Raw genomic sequence first — 16,347 nt, forward strand, 5'->3', positions numbered from 1 at the left:
TGTCTGGACACATGTTAGTAGGTGGTTCCTAAAGGAAATCAGCCCTGAATACTGGCAGGGCTGATGCTGAAGCTGAAGCTCCAATACTTTTCCCACCTAATGCGAAGAACTGCCTCATGGGAAAAGACCCTGAGGCTGGGAAAGATCGAGGGCAGGGGGAGAAGGGGACGACAGAGGATGGGATGGTTGGATGGCATCACAACTCAATGGACATGAATCTGAGCAAACTCCAGGAGATAGCAGAGGACAGAGAAGCCTGGCGTGCTGCAGTCCATGGGGTCACAAAGAGTTGGACACGACTGAGCGGCTGAACGGCAACAACGAATGAATGCAGAGGAGTGAGGGACACCTAGGATGTCGTGGTTCCCGGGTACGGGGTGGCAGGGGAACCCACAGGAGGATGCCATGTGGCTGAAGGTTCACGAGAGGTAATTCCGGACACCTTGTGGATGGGTGCAGGGTTGGCCACCAGCATGAGGAGCAGCCTGGAGCCGCCTGGCGAGCGAGTCTCAGGAGCCGGTGGAGCACTGGAGAGGAGCCCCTTTGTCCCCAGCACCGTCCCCCACCAGCAGGCAGACACTCTGTCCAGGACAGGCTGCTGGAGGCCAGCTCTGCTCCCAGATCTCGGGCCAGGGGCTGGGCAGAGGTAGCTCTTGTGCAGCAATACAGGACCTGCCAGCCCCCGTTTCCCCAAAGGCCTACGTTCAGAGACACCGCTTTCCTCAAGGAGGCTATAAATAGAAAACTTGTCTGCAGCTCCTGGCTCAGCCTGACCCATTTCTGCCTCAGAGCTGCTAGCGTCAGTGTCAGGCCTCTGCTGGGCCTCGTAGACGTGGAACTTGGGAGGAGACACTCTTTTCTTTCAGTTCTGCAGTTTGAGGAAATGACCAGCACTGAAGGACAAGGAGTCCGTGTGCCCAGGATTACCTCCAAAACAGGACACTCAGGCAGCTCTTTGCCAGGACTCACCTTAAAGTGGTCTAGGATGCAGTCTTGTATTCCTCAGGTTGTATTAGCACTTGTCGCCATAATTCTGTGTCATTGGGGGAGTTAGAAGCAGGTTAGAGAAAATGTGTAAGGAAGAAAAGATGCACAGCTGGAAGGCATGTCACATGCAGGCAGGTGACTGTCGTGGGTAGGGCCCACGACCTGGGCCTGTGAGGACACAGCCCCCGCGCCCCGAGGGGCAGCTGTGAGCGTCTGGTCCTTGCAGCGGAGAAATCGCACACACAGCGTGCAAGGCGGGGGACTGGCCTTGGCAGGCCGCCTGGTTCTCTGGAGAGGATCCCTGCTGGGTCATGGCCATCACTGCCTTGCTTCCAACAGGTCCATGGAGGGGCTGGAGCACACCTGCACCTCGTCCCCACTTAGGGGCTGTTGGGAAGGGGGCTGCCGTAACTTGTGTTTCATTTCCCTGGGGGCGCTCATCCTGGTGTGCGATCGCAGGGTCGGGTTCTGTCAGTGAGGAGCCGCCAGGGGCTGGGGGGGGGCCGGTGCCCGGGGCGTGGCCGCCACGCTCAGCCGCTCCAGTGACTGTGCAGCGCGTCTCTCGTGGCCCTGAGCTGCCCTCACTCTCGGCCGATGACGTGGGGTGTCTTCTCGAGCTTCCTCGCCCGCTGTGCCAACCACAGTCAGCAGAGACCAACGGTGAGGACAGGCTGCCCAGCAGTGGCGAGGAGCTCAGACGGGTCTGGGCAGCAGCTCGTGCCTCAGCCTGCTGGCCCGCGACTCAGTGGAGAGACTGTGGCCTCCATCCCCGGGCTCCTAGGGGGCTGTCCTGCCCTTGGGTCCCTGAGCTGCGTGCCCGCTGGTAGACTCGCTCGTGGGTTCCAGGCCTTTGGAAGGACCAGCTCCCAGGCCTCCTGTGACCTTCCTCCTCCTCTCTCACTCGGAGGCTCTGCCCTGTTCTGCCACCAGCCTCCCAACGCCCCAGCCGCCCACCATTTCCAGGGTCTCCGGTGGCTCTTCTAAAGCACATGAAGGCTCTGCATTTCTGTTGAAACACGTGGTTGCCGCCTCCTGTCATGAGCATCGTCATGTTGAAGTATTTCTAATTTCCTTATGATGTCTTCTTAGAACCATGAACTATTAGAGATGTTTCCCAGTGTATGAGGTTGCCTTTTGTTTGTATGTTTTTGTAATGATCAGCAAGAACTTAGTGAGGCCCCGTGTACAAGTCAGTGCCTTCTGGGTTCTGGACACACCCAGCAGAGCCCTCCCTGTGCACTCCATTTTTGCTACACATGTATTTTTGAAATGTTCTAAAGTTTTTATTATTTTTTCCTCAGATATCAGATCACACAGACACATACACATTTTCATAACCCTTTGTTATAATCACAGGCCCATGAAGCACGTGCCTTATGACCAAACAGGTTTGTTTCACAGCTCGGCAGGACCAGCTTCTCCAGGAAGCCCTCAGAGTTTCTTCAGACCATACACAGGGCTGGATGAGGGTACCACCCACCCCTGCCCCTTATCAGGGAAGGATTCGTGGGGACTGTGCCTCCCTCCACCCAGTCTGTCTCCTTCCTGGGATGGGTGGGTCGGGGGCTGAGCCACCTGGGAAAACCACTCCTGAGTCTTCTCTGCCCGAAAGCTGGGAGAGCAGCAGGCTGTCTGCATGGAGCCCTTCACCCCACCCCTGGCAGGACTCCGTGGGGTTCACCTAGGAGGAGCTGCTGCCCCTGGTCCCCGGGTGACCTGGCCGCCAAGCCACAGGCCTCTCCTGGCTTCTGAGGGCTCGAGCTGAGCCTGGAGCCCAGTAGGGCTTTTGCTGCAGGTCTGAGTGGCCGGCCTCTGTGCCCACATGCAGGACGATGCAGGGCGCAGCTGCGTCCAGCTGTCGCCTGGGCCAGGGCTGCCCCTAGGCCCCCGGAGCACAGCTTTCACGGACTGGGGCTGACTCGCGGGCTCCAACTCTGCCCGGGACAGAAGCCCGTCCACGCTCCTCACACACCCAGCCCCTGCAGCCCCTGCGGGTCAGGCCATGATGGGCTTCCAGCTCCTGACTTAGTGGCAGAACCTGTTCCTCATGAAGCCTCATGCGGCGCCTCCGCAGGTCTGCCCTCCCCTCGTGTGTGGTCAGCCCTGGTGGCCACTGCACACACGCTCAAGAGGCACGGGCAGCCCCTGCTTCCACGCGTCCCTTTGGTCAGGCCCGTCAGCATGCATCGAGGCTTCTGTGAACTGGCTCATTTCCGTAGGACATGTTGGTTATGAGACACGGGACATCGGGGCGCCTCGGCCCTCTCAGTTTCCGTGGGTTTGCATTTGTTGAGGTTGTGAGAGGAACACGGTTGGGTCACGTCCCTTCCTGGGGCCCCATCTCCTGGCCAGCCTGCCCTCCCCCGCCTCTACTGTCTGCATGTTGATCAAAACTGCTCTTATTTTTTTGTTTAATGTCTCCCTCAATCTTTATTTTTTTAATTGAAAAGTTTTCATTTCTTTGGTCTTCGCTGCCGCACGCAGGCTCTCCAGCAGCAGTGAGCAGGGCCTGCTCTTCACTGGGTGCACAGCCTCTCTCACGGAGGCGTCTGCTTGCGGAGCCTGGCTCCGGGGCCAATGAGAGCTCCACCACCGTGGACCCGGCCTCCGCAGTTGTGACGCACAGCTTAACTGCCCTGCAGCTCACCTCGTGGACTTCAGGGAACGGTGGGAATCAGGACAACGTTCCCAAGTGCTTCCCGGTGCCCAGTGCTTGAGAAAACTGGAGCCGGGAGTGGGGGCAGGCCGGGCGGGCAGGCTGCCTTCCTGTGTCTGGGGAGGAGGCTCGGACACCCGGGGAGACGTGGTGGCCGGGGTGCGCCGGGCCAGGGCGGCTGCTGGGCTGGGGCCGGGCTGAGGTTCACGGACAGAAGCAGGAGGCAGCCGGGGCCCAGCTGGGCAGGATGCCGCCCGCGGGTGAGGCCCTGAGAGTTGCTGCCCAGCCAGTTCCTGCGGGCCAGGGGCCGTGCGGAGCGAGGGCTGTGGATGCAGCGCTGGCTGAGCTCACAGTCAACCCCTGTGCCCTCCCATTTCCCTTCCGGTGGGCGGGAAGGGGCCCCACCTGACACCCCGCCTGGGGGCAGAAGAGACAGCAAGCACTGAGCTCACACCCCAGGCCCCCTGCCCTCCTGGCCCTGGGCCTGGTCAGCAGCCCCAGGCACAGAGGGTCCACCCTGGCCCTCCTGGCTCAGGCCCCGGCCCTTCCCACTGGGAGGGCCCCGCCTCTGAGCCCCGCCCGTGAGGACAGAGAGAAGGAGTGAGCTGCGGGAAGGTCTGCTGATGCCTGCCCTTCTGGGGCAATCCTGGCGCCCATGCCGCCCTCTGTACCCCCAGCCACCCCTGGACGGAAGGTGCACGGAACCTGGGGAGCACCCACGTGGCACCAGAATGGCTGGGGAAACCCTGCACATGTGTTAGAGGGACGAGCCACACCAGCTGCAAGTCACAGATAAAGCTCACTCTAATGCGACTGTAACTAAGAAAAGCCTTTCTAAATCACACAAAATCCTCCATGCTGCTTATAGAAAGTAACAGATTCAACCACATGAAAATCAAGCATTTGCTTGGGGAGGAATACCCAGATCAAACTTAAAAGAAGATATGAAACTGTGTGAAAATATTTCCAGTTCTAATGTCCTTAATGGGTGAGGAGTTCCTATGGATCAGTTTCTTAGAGGGCAAAAGGATGGGAAATGATACAAACAGTTAGTTCACAATAAAAAGAAAGACTGATAAAATATGCTTGTTCACCTCACTAAGAGATGTGCAGATTGAAAGCAGAGCAATGTGGCCATGCACCTCTCACCACAAGGGAAGGTCTGCGGGTCAAGGAACCTTGGAGGGTTCTGGCCGGGGGTCCATGGGTACCATGAACACACTGCTGAAGCTCAGAGCACAGAGGAGACAGACGCATCCTCTGAGGAGGGAGGAGTAAGTGCTTGGAGCCCCTGTGCACCTGGGTGCATCGTCACATCAGAGCAGAGGTGCCTGTCACTAAGGAACCCTAATAAATCATGATGGATCCACTAAATGCACATTACACAGCCTGAACAAAGACACACCCTGGGAGGATATGAGGAAGATTCTGAAGACTGCTAAGTGGAAAGGACATGCAGTCACGCTACGGGAGACATAGTGGACATGCTAGACAACTGTGGTGCACCACCTCCATTCTGGAAGCACAATGGCTGGACTCCAGGAGGGGGGCCCAGGGGTGGTGGGAGAGGACAGACCTCCCAGCTGAGACCACAGGGTGACACGACCCTCCCTCACAGGCAAGACACCTTCAAGGTAAAAGGCTCAGAACGATCCTGACCTCTGACCTTGGGTCCCACCATGGGTTGGAATGCCAGTGACCCCACAGCTCCGCCCACTGCTGGCACCCACTCTGCTTCATGTCCGTAGGCAGTTGGAAGCCCCCACGGGTCTCTGATCCTCACTTGACCTCCTTGCTCAAACCCACCCGACCCAACCCTAGTCCATCATTAGAGACAAGGCGCAGCTCCAGCAGCACAGGTGAGCACCGTCGCCACCTCGTGCTCTGTGGCCACGCTGGGGCAGAGGCCACCAGGGGTGACCTCAGTCCCCTGGGCTCCAGCCGAGCCAACACTGCCCCCTAGCACCAACCATGGGCCAGGCGCGTCCAGCCCCCTCAGCAGTCCGTCGGGGAGGGCTGCCACCAGAAGTGTCCATGTCCACGTGGGGAGCCTGAGGTCAGGGTTAGACACCCGGACCAGAGCAGGAGCGGGGGCAGGATGGAGGAGGGGCACTGGTACGGAAGGAACGGAGGGTCTGGGAGGATGGCGGGAGGAGGAGGTGACTGGGGAGGAGGAGGAAGGTTTAATGTAGAAGGGAGAGGGTGGGAGGAGGAGGAGAGGAGACAGAAGGAGGATGGGGAGCAGACGCAGGATGACCGAGGGGATGCAGCGGAAGGAGACGGGTGGAGGGATGGAAGAGGTGGGTGCAGCAGGATGGGAATGGGGTGGGGGTGGGGGAGGAGCAGGCCCAGGCCAGCCCAGGGCAGCTGCGCTGGCTTAGAGTGGGTCCCTGTGAAGGTTGTACCCAAGTGAGCCCCTGGTTTAGCTACCAGTTCCAGGGAACCTGAGGAAGCTGGGTGAAGCATGGGCTGGAAAGGACTGTACTGATTCAATTCAGAGAGCAACGGTTTATGGCCAGCATCAGCGCATCCCCCGCACGCTAACCAGCAGTGTGAGGGGCAGAGCGGGGTCAGTCAGGGCAGGGGACCGGCAGGTCCTGAGGACAGGAAGAGAGATCGTGTTCAGGACCTGCAGGCCAGAGCTGCCCTGGTCACCGCCCCGTGCCTGGTGACACCCTGAACCTGGGACAGTGCCCTTCAGGCTTCTGGCCTCAGTGTTGGCCCTGACCTCTGAGCTGGGCCCCTTGGAGTGGAATGGCAGTGACCTCACAGCTCTGCCCACTGCCCAGCATCCACTCTGCTTCACATCCATAGTGTTTGGAGGCACCATGGTCTCTGACCTGCTCTGACCCTCACCTGCCCAGTTCCCTCTCTCCTGCCCTGTCCCTGGGTGCATTTCCATTGAGGAGGCAAGAGGTCGGAAAGGTGTGCATCACCTCCTCTCTTGTGGCCAGACTGGGGACAGAGGTTCATGGATGGATGACTCAATCCTCCCTGGTTTTGGCCAAGGTGGCTTGGACCCGCTGCACTGACCCTGGGCCAGGCACGTTCAGCCCCTCTTGGATCCATAGGGGGAGGGCTGCTGCCAGAGGTGCCCGTGTCCTTGAAAGGAGCCCAAGGTCAGAGCTTAGACTCCTGACCCAGAGGAGGCGGGAGAGAGGATGCTGGAGGGAGAGGAGGTGGGTAGGTGTAGCCGGAGGGGGATGGATACAGCAGGAAGAGGGGTGCGGGGTGACATGGGGTGATGGCGGGAAGTAGGAGTGCTGGAGGGAGGAGGGAGGTGGGGAGGACGGAGCCGGGCTGAGGAGGATGGACAGTGGTCTGGATCGGGAAATGGGGAGAAGGCAGGAGAAAGGGTGGGGGTGAGGGGCTGGCGGGGGCAGTGTTGCAGCTGAGGGAGGAAGAAGGATGTAGGGGAAGGGGGTGAAGGGCAAAGGGCGGAGGAGTTGGCAGGTGGAGATGTGACAGAGGGCCCAGGCGAGCAGAGCTTCAGCCGCCCCAGGGCCCCATGCTCTGTCTGAGACCCTCTTGTGTCTCTCCTCCTGCCCCAGGTCAGGGACGCGGGCTGCGTGGGTACATCTGCCCTGGGGGCCGAGGTGGGGACGCAGGGCCTCAGCCCTTGACCCTTGCAGTACCCTGACCCCGGTCCTCTCCACGCGTCTCACACACCCGAGCCGTTTCCCAACGGGCTGGGCCTCCTGTGCGTCTCCAGGCAAGAGTGGACCCTCGGTGTGAACGGGGACGATGCGGCCCTTCCCCTGCACTGTGTTCGGAACTGTGGACGAGAGACCCTCAGCCGCACAGGGCCCTGAGGTTGCACGCATCCTTCCCCCCGACCAGTGCCCTCCGGGTCGGCCAACGTGTCCCCTGGGCAGATCCCCAGCGAGAACCTGCTGCAAGGTGAGTAGAATGGAGGTGTGAGCGCCTCGTGCTAGAGCCCCCTGGCCCCCCGTCCCCGCTCTGCCTCCTGAGTGGGGCCTTCCTGGGGGGTGTGGTTCCTGTGGAGAGCCCCGGGCCACCACCTTCAGGGGCTCCTGGGGCTGAGACGGTGGGAATCTGGCTCAGAGAGCTTTCCTTCAATTCTTACAGCGCCAAATGTGGGTGTTAAAGCATCCCATTCTGTGGTTTTAGTGTATTCACAGAGTTATGCAGCCACTGTGTCCACATTTCACCACCTCCTAAAACAGTCCATAACTCATCAGCAGATTTGCCCCTTGCCCCTCCCCCAGCCCTGGACACCACTAACCCAGCTTCTGTCTCTGTGGATCCCGCAACGCAGGACGTTTCAGATCAGTGGCATCACAGAGTCTGTGGTCTCTTGTGTCTGATTTCCTCCACTGAGCAGCGTGGGCACCCACGGTGGAGCCCGGGTCAGCATTTCCTGTCCACAGTCCAGAGGGGCTGCCATCACTCCCTGGGCTCACGTTGCTGGGAGGAGCCGCTCCGTGTGATCTGGATTTTCACGCGTCCGGTGGCCTTGCTCTCTAGAGCTGGACAGACTTTGGAGAAAAGTCTGTCCGTGTCCTCTGTCCATTTTCTGATTGAGCTGCTGCTTTTTACTGTTGAGTTAGGAGTTTTCATATATTTTGTATGCTATATTTATACATATGTATTCTGTATAATAGGCCCCTTATTAGATAGGTGACTCACAAATATCTTTATTCATTGTGTAGGTTGTCTTTTCGTTTTCTTGATGGGTCATTTGAAGCACAGGAGCTTTTCATTTTGATAAAGTCTACTTTACCCATTTTTTTCTGTTGCTCCTGCTTTGTTTTCCCTTAGTTGCACTGTGCAGCATGGGGGATCTTAGTTCCCCGACCAGGGATCGAAGCTGTGCCCCCTACAGGGGAAGCGTGCCGTCCTAACCGCAGGGCCACAGGGAAGCACCCTGTCGCTCAGGCATCCGCTTCAGCAAGGCGTGCTCCCAGAGGCCTCAGGAGTCCCTGCCTGGCACACGTCTGACCTCTCCTTTCTTCACACTCAGGGCCAGGTGCGTGGTGCACTCTGCTGCGGCTCGGATCTTCTCCCGGGCCTCCTGGCTCCCTTCCTGTTCCTGCTCATCTCACTGTGACAGGATCTCCCAGGCGGCTGGGAGGGGAGTCAGGAAGTGGAAGTGTTAGGAGTGTGCATGGAAGCCGTGATGTGTCAACCTGGGTGCCACCTACCCAGGCGGAGTGGTCTTCTCCCCTGCTGATCAGACAGACCAGAGCACTTACAACAGGGAGCCAGCTTCGCTCATTTGTTCTCCGAGGCTCTTTGGTACCCTGGGGTGTTTGGGTTTTCTGTCTTGCAGCATTGGACATGGAGAAGCTGGAGACCCTGAAGGCCCTGGAATGAGCAGAAATAACAGCCAAATATGAGCAAGTGAGGCCTGGCAGGGGTCAGAGCCCAGGACAGGCAGGTGAGGCCTGGTGGGGATCTTAGGCAGGTGAATCAGGTGATGCTTGAGTGTGTCTCTTCAGAGTCAGGGACCCAGTCAGAGCAGGTGCACCCCCGGGCAGAAATCACAGCAGCCCAGGTGAGAATCACAGCCCCCAGGAGCAGGGACGTTCCAGCAGGGATCAGAGCCGAGGAGCAGGGGCGTCCAAGCGGGGACCAGAGCCAAGGAGCAGGGGCGGCCCGGCGGGGACCAGAGTCATCAGTGTGGGTGCAGCCGGGCAGGGACTGACCTCCCACCTGCACAGCCCCCAGGAGCAGGGACGTCCCTGGTGGGATCAGAGCCGAGGAGCAGCAGGGGCCCAGGCGGGGCCATCAGCAGCAGGAGCAGCTATGCTCCAGGAAAGGCTCACAGCCAGACTGAACAGGCAGAGTCCGTGTGGACATTCTCATCAGGAGGCGCGGGGATGGCCCAGGTGGGGGCACCAGCACGTGGGATCAGGCAGCCCAGGCAGGATCCTAGCCGGGTATGCAGGCAGGTCCATGCTGGGCCCCTGGGACGCAGGGCAGGGGAGGCCTCCTGCCCCACGATGTCTTCACCCCTGTCCCCTCTGGGTTTCAGGGCCAGTCAGGGGCTCCAGTGGAACCCGGGGAAGATGCTGACCTCTCGCTGCAGGAAGTCACCACACTTGGACTGTGAGTCATCAGGATGCCCCTCCTTCCCATCTGGGGTGCATTTCCGGGTGCTCAAAGACTTCTCTGGAGGAGAGACCCCTCGGCCTGGGGGTGGAAGGGCAGGCCAGGCCCCAGGGCGGGAGGAGGAGGAGGTGTGCGTGTGCAGGGACGGAGCTCCCGAGGTGGGGCTGAGGATGCTGGGCTCCTGGAGGAGGGTGGCCTGGACCGGGCCTCCGCTCTCCTGACAGGGTCCGCTGGCTCAGGGCAGAGTGGGCGATGGCACCGGCAGGAGGAGGGGCACCTCCTGGGTTGCTGTGGGGACGCAGCCCAGCCCAAGCCAGCACCCTCCTGGGGTCATTCCTCCTGTCCGGAGCCTCCTGGGCTGAGACCTGGGGGCCCGTGGGGACAGGGCACTTCCCTGCACTTGGGCAGGCGCAGGTCCTCATCCTCTGTTACTGTTGCCTTCCGGTCAGGAGGAGCTGCCCAGCTTCAGCACTCAGGACCTCAGCATCCACTCGGCAAAGGTGAGGGCCTGTCCGTGCTGCAGCGGCAGGAGGGCAGCGAGGTCACAGGCATGGTTGCAGCTCCCTGCCGCCCTGGCCCCAGACCTGTGAGGTGTCCTCGGGCTGTGAAGAGTCTGCGCCTTTCCTGGCCCCTTCGAGTTCACCCCCCTCAGGGCCTCCCTAGAAAGCTGGCAGCTGGGCCAACACCACGTCCCATTTTCCAGCAGAAGGCCCTGGAGATCAGGTGAGCCGACGAGTGAGTGAAGATGCTGAGGAATTGGAGTAAATACCAGGGCCGCTACGGAGCATCCTAACCTGAAGGGCACTGGCCTGGGCACCTCACACAGCCCTGGGAGAATCCGACAGCAGGACCACAGCCAGCCCAGCCTGGGGCCCCGCAGGGCGAGGACAGCAGGGCCGTCTCAGCTGAGGGAGAGCCTCTGCCTCCGTCTCCTCCCGGTCATCCCCCACGCGTGCTGGTCTCAGGGCGGGCTTCTCTCCCGAACACGCTGACGGGTCTGCAGAGGAACCTCCACTGGTGCTAGGGCAGGTGTGGTCTCTGATGCTGGACCTGGAGCCGGTGAAGGCAGAGAACAGAGGGCAGGACCAGCCCTCTCCCCCATGTGGGGCAACGCCCACAGGCCAGGCCGCCTCCGGGACCCTTCACCCACCCCCAGCACTCTCCTGGCACCTCCCAGGCTCACAGCCCCAGCCTTCCTGCCAGGAGGGCCCCATACACCCCTGCCCCACTGCCCATTCTGCTTGGCCTAGTACAGACACTTGGTCGAGAGATGGACAGGTGCCACCTGGAATCAAACTAAGCCCTCCTGACAGCAGGTGGGGGGCAGGCATGGACAGAGTCACACAGCAAGGGACAGAAACCAGGGGAAAAGAGCAAGAGGTCACCCAGAGAAACATGAAAGAGAAGGCACAGCCAAACCAGATGAACGACAGGCCTGTGTTATTGGAAAAGCTGAATTGGGACAAGAAACGGGTCTTTTCCTATTCCCCAGTGAGGTGCCTTCAATTCCGTTCAGTCGTTCAGTTGTTCAGTCGTGTCCAACTCTTTGCGACCCTGTAGACTGCAGCACACCAGGCTTCCCTGTCCTTCACTATCTCCCGGAGTTTACTCAAACTGATGTCCATTGAGTCGGTGAGGCCATCCAACCATCTCATCCTCTGTCATCCCCTTCTCCTCTGCCTTCAGTCTTTCCCAGCATCAGGGTCTTTTCCAATGAGTCAGTTCTTCACATCAAGTGGTCAAAGTATTGGAGCTTCAGCTTCAGTATCAGTCCTTCCAATGAATATTCAGGACTGATTTCCTTTAAGATTGACTGGTTTGATCTCCTTGCTGTCCAAGGGACTCTCAAGAGTCTTCTCCAACACCACAGTTCAAAAGCATCAATTCTTCAGCACTCAACTTTCTTTATAGTCCAACTCTCGCATCCATACATGACTACTGGAAAAAACATAGTTTTGATTAGATGAATGTTTGTTGGCAAAGTAAAGTCTCTGCTTTTTAATATGCTGTCTAGGCTGGTCATACCTTTTCTTCCAAGGAGCAAGCATCTTTTAACTTCATGGCTGCAGTCACCATCTGCAGTGATTTTGGAGCCCACGAAAATCAAGTCTGTCAGTTTCCATTGGTTCCCCATCTATTTGCCAAGAAGTGATGGGACAGAACACCATGATCTTAGTTTTTTGAGTGTCGAGTTTTAAGCCAGCTTTTCCACTTTCCTCTTTCACTTTCATCAAGAGGCTCTTTAGTTCTTCGCTTTCTGCCATAAGGGTGGTATCATCTGCATATATGATGTTATTTATTTCTCCCAGTCATCTTGATTCCAGCTTGTAGTTCATCCAGTCCAGCATTTTGCATGATGTATTCTGCATATAAGTTAAATAAGCAAGGTGACTATATACAGTCTTGACACACTCCTTTCCCAATTTGGAACCAATCCATTGCTCCATGTCTGTTTCTAACTCTTGCTTCTTGACCCGCATAGAGATTTCTCAGGAGGCAAGTAAGATGGTCAGGTATTACCATCTCTTTAAGAATTTTCCACAGTTTGTTCTGATCCACACAGTCAAAGGCTTTAGCATAGTCAATGAAGCAGAAGTAGATATTTTTCTGAAATTCTCTTGCTTTTTCTATGATCCTATGGATGTTGACAATTTGATCTCTGGTTCCTCTGCCTTTTCTAAATCCAGCTTGAACATTTGGAAGTTCTCAGTTCATGTACTGTTGAAGCCTAGTTTGGAGAATTTTGAGCATTAGTTTGCTAGTGTGTGACATGAGTCCAATTGTGTGGTAGTTTGAACATTCTTTGGCATTGCCCTTCTTTGGGATTGGAATGAAAACTGACATTTTCCAGTCCTGTGGCCACTGCTGAGTTTTTCAAATTTCCTGGCATAGTGAGTGCAGCACTTTAACAACATCATCTTTTAGAATTTGAAATAGTTCAACTGGAATTCCATCACCTCCACTAGCTTTGCTCATAGTGATGCTTCCTGAGGCCCCCTTGACTTTGCACCCCAGGATATCTGGCTCTAGGTGAGGGATCACACCATCATGGTTATCTGGGTCCTTAAGATCTTTGTATAGTTCTGTGTATTCTTGCCACCTTTTCTTAATACCTTCTGCTTCTGTTAGGTCCATACCATTTCTGTTCTTTATTGTGCCCATCTTTGCATGAAATGTTTCCTTGGTATCTCTAGTTTTCTTGAAGAGATCTCTAGTCTTTCCCATTCTATTGCAAAATTCAGACTTAAATTGAAGAAAGTAGGGAAAACCACTAGACCATTCAGGTATGACCTAAATCAAATCCCTTACAATTATACAGTGGAAGTGACAAATAGAGTCAAGGGATTGGATCTGATAGAGTGCCAGAAGAACTATGGACAGCTCTGAACTATGAACGGTTCTGAACTCCTGTTCATAACATTGTATAGGAGGCCATGATCAAAACCATCTCCAAGAAGAAGAAATGCAAAAAGGCAAAATGGTTGTCTAAGGAGGCCTTACAAATAGCTGAGGAAAGAGAAGCAAAAGGCAAAGGAGAAAGGAGAGATATATCCATCTGAATGCAAAGTTCCAAAGATTAACATAGAAAGATAAGAAAGACTTCCTAAGTGAGGTCCCTACATGTGGTCCGTTCCCACTGCTCAACCCCTGTTTCCACAAGGGTACCCCAGGTCATATGGCCCGGGGAGGGTGCCCTGTGCACCCAGACAGAGTGGGACCAGCGGGGGAACTGCAGCCGGAGGAGGGAACCTAGGAGGCTAATAAGGTGGCGAACACCCACTGGTCACTGTGAGACCACAGCCAGCATCACACTCAGTCCTGAAAGGGTCCCGAAAACCAGGCAGGTATATGCAGAAATCAGGATAATATGCGGTGGTCAAGAGTTTTTTTACTATATGAACAACAAAAAGCTCTGAAACGGGAAACATGCACGTCTGTTAGGCCTATGGGGAGCCCCAAAGTTAAATTTTTGCATCCTAACCAGGGTCTGACAGGGCGGTTTCAGGACCGTGGGGCTCCGCACTCCTCCTGGGCTGTTTTAGGTCAGAGTGATGGGAGCCTGAGCCCTCAGCAGCCGTCCAGTCCTCGCGGACTCCGAGCCGGGCGAGTGCCGAAGGACGCGAGGAGCGGGAGACGACCAGAGGGGAAGAAAGCAAGCCTCCGCCGAGGCCCACCCGCCTGGCCCGGCCCCGTCCCCATCCCGTCCTCCCCCTCCCCGACCCGGCCCTCCTGTCCCTGTCCCCACCCTCCGTCCCCTACTGACCAGTGTGGCCAGCTGAGGGGTCAGAGAACAGAGGCGCAGCCCCCCAGGCGCGGTCATCCTAGGAGGCCCCCTGCAGGGGACGGAGAAGAGGTCCAACTGGCCTGGAAGGCGCCTCCCTAACGGGCAGGGGTCTGCGCTTTGGACGCGGGCATCCCTCATGACCTGCATTGGCTTCAGAAAGAAGCCAGAGGAGGTTTCTGCAGAAACAGCTCTTTTTCTGCTGGCACGAAGCGTCGGGCAGTGGGTCGGGGTTAAGCCTGATGCTGGCCGCGCCCACAGAGAAGGAAGGCGCCAGCCGGACTCCACTCCCCAGACACAAAGCAGATGACGGACCGTGAACAGCACTTTCTAAAACCGCATCGTGTTCCGGGCGCGCTACAGCATCAAATGGGTCCCTGGGGCTGGGCAGCGGGGTGCCTCTCCGGCCTGGCTGTGCGGGGAGAGCGTCGAGGGGGAGAGAGTGGGCACGTGAGGGGCCGTGGCAGGGTGGGCGGGGAAGAACGGGGCCAGGTGGGATGGCTCAGCAGGCCCCAGAGGGCCGAGCGGGAGGGACAGGCGCCAGGCATCAGAGACCAGGCTGGACCTGAGCCCAGATGGACTGAATGCCAGTGGGAGGGGTCAAAATGATGCCCATCCTGATGTTGTACATTTCTGCTTTTTTACACAATTTTCATCATTTATTATTTTTAAAGTGTGTATGCATGTGCATGCTAAGTCGCTTCAGTCGTGTCTCTTTGTGACCCTAAGGACTGTAGCCCACCAGGGTCCTCTGTCCATGGGATTCTCCAGGCAAGAATCCTGGAGTGGGTTGCCATGCCCTCCTCAAGGAGATCTTCCCAACCCAGGGATCAAACTCACGTCTCTTACATTTCCTGCATTGGTAGGCAGGTTCTTTACTACTAGCGCCTTCCCTGATGGCTCAGTAAAGAATCCGCCTGTAATGTGGGAGACCGAGGTTTGCGGGTCCCTGAGGCCGAGGCAGCACTGCAAGCAGCAAGGTGGGTGTGGAGTGGTCGCCCCGACTCCTCTCACCACGAGGTGCTCTACGGAGGGGGTTCCTCAGACCCTGAAGCCAGGCGGCCCCACAACTGCCTTCGCCCCGAGAGAGTGGCTGCTAGACTGCTGACCTCCAACACCAGGCCCAGGGAAGTCAGCCACGACCAGCCCAGGCAGCATCCAGCCCCGCGGGGCCACCAGGCTGCAGGCCTCATGGGGACAGGAGCCAGGGGTGAGGCCGAGCCTGGTGGGCCCCGCTGTCCCCGCCACCCCTGCCAGCCCGCAGGCCTGGCCACAGAACGAGGTCTCCTGGAGTGGGCCAGCTGGTAAGTATCCTAGACCTAGGGCCCAGCCCCTGCTGTCTGAGCACATACTCTGCTGAGACACGGGGGGCATGGCCGTGTGCCAACTGCTGGCTCCATCTTAAACCTCTGGCTTCTTTGTGATAAAGATCAGCATGAAACAAGCTCCCTGTGTTCCTTCCCCAGGGGCCTCACGTGTGGCATTAGAAACCAGAATGTCAGGACAGGGCGAGGCCATGGGCATTAGGAGAGAGGCCGGTCAGGTGAGAGAGAAGACGCCTATGAGAGACAGAACTGTATCTACACGTAAAATTTAATTCTGCACCAGACTGTTAAAATGAAACAGAAAGCTCCAGGGAGGGAGAAAATATTCACCAATCATAAATCTAATAAAGGACTCGTTCAGAGTAAGAACCAACGTGCATGGGGACAGCATCTAGCACGGGCGGGGGCGGGGGGTGGACACGCAGTCACGGTGGAGATGGCCGGGCAGCTTCTCACCAAGTGCACTCGCCCTCACCACGTGATCAGCGTCACGCTCCCTGGTACTCACCCAGATGAGCTGAAACCTCACCTCCACATAAAACCTGCAACATTCACTGCTCTATCTGTGATCGTTAACAACTGGAAGTAACCGAGATGCTCCTCCACAAGGGGATGGATACACCAAGAGGTTCCATCAAGTGGAACAGGATGTTGACTCACACAACAGGACCTGTGCATCTAAAAAGGAATCCAGCCCCACCTGTGAATCGACTCATAGGACCTTCTGGAAAAGGCATAGCTCCAGGAGGACAAGTGTCAGCGGCTGCTGGGGCTCATGGGTGGGGAGCTTAGGTCAGAGTGTGGATGTGTCCACCCCTCAGAGTGCAAAAACCCAAGGGGCTGCCTTCCCAGAGACTGAACTGTAATGTGTACAAGCTGAAACAATAAAACCTTGTCAAACTGTACACCTGGGATATTTGTATGTCATTGCATGTGGACTTTACCCCTGAAAAATGTTTAACACGGAAGTGCGACTTCACTGCTTTTTTGGCTTATTTCTTAAACACACCTATTTTGTCACG

This window comes from Dama dama, chromosome 2, assembly GCF_033118175.1.
Source record: "Dama dama isolate Ldn47 chromosome 2, ASM3311817v1, whole genome shotgun sequence".
Taxonomy (NCBI): Eukaryota; Metazoa; Chordata; class Mammalia; order Artiodactyla; family Cervidae; genus Dama; species Dama dama.